Below are 3,899 nucleotides of genomic sequence, written 5' to 3'. Positions count from 1 at the left end.
GTGGAATGAATGTAATGTGAGTCTTAGGGGTGCATAGCTATATGGTTGTCAGATATATCATATTCAAATTCTTTTTTAAAGAAATTGCCCAATTTCAATGCTTAATGCATTTATGAGGCCACATTGAAACATGCAAGCATGTGAAATATTTTGTTTCCTTTTAAATTATTTTTATGTCATGAACACTTGATTAAAATTACCTCTATGTTTTGACTACATATACATATATTTGTTTTGTAATCTCACCTTAAGTCATTTAAACATTAGGACAATTATAGCTGCAAAAACTGAACCCTAATCAACACTTAGCAAGTATGTAATCTGTACAGTTTGTCATTCTAGTGATACAAGAACAGATAATGTGAATTCTAAGAATTTCTCTTCAATATTTTCCTCAATGAATCTATGACTTCCTTATTTCTCAAACTGTAGATAATTGGATTTAACAAAGGAATTATGATAGTGTAAAATAGAGAGTCCATCATATCTTGGTCTTCTGATTGTGTAGATACGGGGCACACATACATGAAGACAAGAGCACCGTAGTATAAGGAGACAGATAAGAGATGGGCTCCACAGGTAGAACAGGCTTTCTTTATGCCTTGTAGAGACTTCTTTTTTAATACTGTAGAGACAACTAGTTTGTAGGAGACAATAACTATCAGAGTGGTGAACATCTGCATTGACCCTGCAAAAACAAATAGTATCAGATAATTGATAGAAGGGTCGATGCAAGAAATCTTAAGCAATGGTATAATGTCATAGTAAAAGTGATGTACTATGATGGAATTGCAGAAGGTTAATCTGAATAAGAAAGAACTATGAATTATGGCATGAAGAAGGCCACCTAAGAGTGACAAAACTGACAAGCAGATGCACAGTGTATTTGACATAATCACTGGATAATGTAATGGTTTGCAAATGGCCACATAGCAATCATATGTCATTGTTGCCAGCAGAAAGCATTCCACTGTTATACTCACTGCAAAGGAAAAAAATTATATCATGCATTCTGAAAGAGATATCATTTTGGTCTTGGCAAAAATGTTGACCAGCATCTTGGGGGATTCTGTGGATGATATCCAAGCATCCACAAATGCCAAACTCCCAAGAAATAAATACATGGGGATGTTGAAGCTGAGAATCATTCCATATGAGAGCAATTAGGCTAAGGTTCCCCACAATGGTGAGAAGATAGATAACCAAGAGCATTAGGAACAAGGGGATTTGCCACTGTGGTTCATATGTGAGTCCTCTGAGAGTCAAATCTGTCAGCAATGTTGCATTTCGAAGTCCTTTTCCATTTTCTTTTTCTATATCCTCACGGAGTGTTGCCTGAAATGACATTTAGGAAATTGGAAAAAAGTCACTCAATTTATAACATGAAAATATGGAAAGGAGAATTGAAATAAAATTATGCACATCAAAATACCATCTCAATTTTGTGTATTGCCTCTCTGTTGATTGGAATCTATTATGAGGGCTTTGAAATGAGTGCAATTATTTCAATTTTTAAAACGTGCAGCAATGAACAGAATTGGAAAAATGAAAAACATTGTAGTACATCCTAAATTTATGGGATAGGATCTGCATAATTTGGAAATTTTATGTTTGGGATGTGGGTGTAGGGTATAGGGAAAGGGATCTTGAAGGGCCTCAGTAATAAAATGAGTTAAATGGCATGTGGAGGATCATGAACATTATTCATTAAGGAATAAGCAAGCACTGAAACTAAGAGAAAAGAACAGTAAATTGTTTTTAAAATGAATATATGGAGGTGTAGAAAATAGGCCACAAAGAGTTTGAAATTAGGGTCAGGAATACTTGTAAAAACGTTACTATATTCAGTGTTCTCAAAGCAGAACCTATAGTAAAACGTCAAATGTATATTTTGCATAAAATGTTCTCTACATCACACATTCTGGGGAAAGTTTTATGAAAAATATAGATTTGAGATTTTACTGTAGACATTGATTTAGTGAGTCAAGTATTAAGGCTAATAATCTGTATTCTATTTGAACTATAGGTGACCCAAACACATGTGACATGGCTAATCTATATGTGAAATGACATTGAGATTGGTGGGAAGATGAAGAGACAGATGGAAGGTTTTCAGAAGGCAGATGCAGTGCCTCTGACATTGCAGGCTTAGTCAATGAAGAATGGAATCATCACTTGGCATCACTTGGCATCCCTTGGCAACTTTCGTAGATTCTCATCAAAATTTGGTTGAGAGCTCAGGTGCAGTGGTCAGTTTGTGGACATCCAGTGCATGTGTACTTCGTAGTCTGAGTCTGCTGCAGATCATGAATTGAAAATCATTGGTGTAGACTGAAGGCATAGTTAGGTGTGACCTATCTATTGGAGAATACATAAAGTGAAGAGAATGGTGAATAACTAAACTGACAACGTATATTAAAGTGGAGTGAAGTTATATATCTTCTTTAGGTAGCCAAACTGATCCTCTTTAATTTTGATTCCAGCAAACTCTACCACCCATTGTAGGACCCAAAGTGCTACGATTGACTTTCCTATCTCCCTAACATCTAGGGTGAGGGGACATGATGTAGGTTTGGCAACTCTACATCACTCACACTAGAGTTGAAATTTGGAATGAGGGAGGAAAAGGGACAAGGACAAAAGATAATCTGAATTGCAAAGGCAGCCAAGGCACAATATGAAGGTTCCAGCAAATGCACCCTGCATCCACACCAGTGACTCTGTCCATGAGAACAGTGGCATTCTCACATAGCAGTGGTGACAACAGCCCATGGAGTCAATGTTGGAATATAATTTTTGCTATTGGCAAATGACCATGCTTGCTTCTGTTCCTGCCCATTTTTTCTCATCAGAGTCCTTTAATTTCCCAGCATTTCCATGTTAGATTCCATTCCAAAAAATAATTTCTTGTTGAAACTAATAGTTCTGACTAGCAGCGAATAAAGACAGGGAGAGACCAGGAAAGGATACTGAGCAGAATGATCAAGATAAGTGTCAGGAACACAAAGAGAGGAAGATAGTCAAGAACTTCAAAGAAAATTATGGTACCAATCACTAAAATAAATGCTTTGGTAGGATAAGGAGTGAACAGGTGTGATTAAGCATGGAAACTAAGAGGTGGCTTTAGTGAGAGCAATTTCTGTCCTGAGATGCAGTAGAGGCCAGAGCATAATGAGCAGTGAGTGGGAAACAATTGCACAACAGTGAGAAGGGAAGCAAGACTGAATATTCCAAGAGTGTGGACAACAGTTGTTATATGTCTACTGCGGGTGGAGAAATAGAACATTTTTCCTTGATATTGCTTTGTTAAAAATTTTCAAAAGAGAGAAATGGAGAGAAAGCCATAAAAAGAAGAAAGAAGACAGTATAAGAAGTTTGGGTGGGTGAAAATCACAAGATGCAAGAACAGAAATAGGCAGAGAATAATAGACACATGGCTAGATGAGTGTGGGAAAGACAAGCAGAAAAGAAAGATTAAGAATCTATCAGGGGTGACTGTGTGGCTCAGTGGGTTAAGAGGCAGACTTTCGATTTCAGTTCAGGTCATGATCTCAGAGTCCTGGGATTAAGCCACACATTGGACTATGCACTCAGTGGGGCATCTGCTTGAGGATTCTCTCTCTCTCTCTCACTCTGTCCTTCTGCCTACTTGCACTCTTTCTCTCTCTTTCTAAAATAAAGAAATAAATCTTTAAAAGAAAAAAACGAATGTATCAGTAAAGGCCCAGGATTTAGGGATAAATGTTTATTTTAACCCTGGGTGCTGTTTAAAGTTGTCAACAATAGGAATCTTTTCCTTCCTTATTTTATTCAAATTTCCAAATTTATTTTTCCATGGAATATGTGTATGTAACAGATTTTCTGGTCAAATTTTACATCACAAACTTTGCTCAGAAATA

General features: G+C 36.7%; 1 pseudogene; it reads right to left on the bottom strand.

Moving 5' to 3' along the window:
- Positions 1-368: 368 nt before the first annotated feature.
- LOC111146576 lies at positions 369-1,347 on the bottom strand (annotated as a pseudogene).
- Between the last annotated feature and the right edge of the window lie 2,552 nt (positions 1,348-3,899).

This window comes from Enhydra lutris, unplaced genomic scaffold, assembly GCF_002288905.1.
Source record: "Enhydra lutris kenyoni isolate GAN:26980312 unplaced genomic scaffold, ASM228890v2 scaffoldscaffold2, whole genome shotgun sequence".
Taxonomy (NCBI): domain Eukaryota; kingdom Metazoa; phylum Chordata; class Mammalia; order Carnivora; family Mustelidae; genus Enhydra; species Enhydra lutris.
This window is presented reverse-complemented; position numbering and strand designations above follow the sequence as displayed.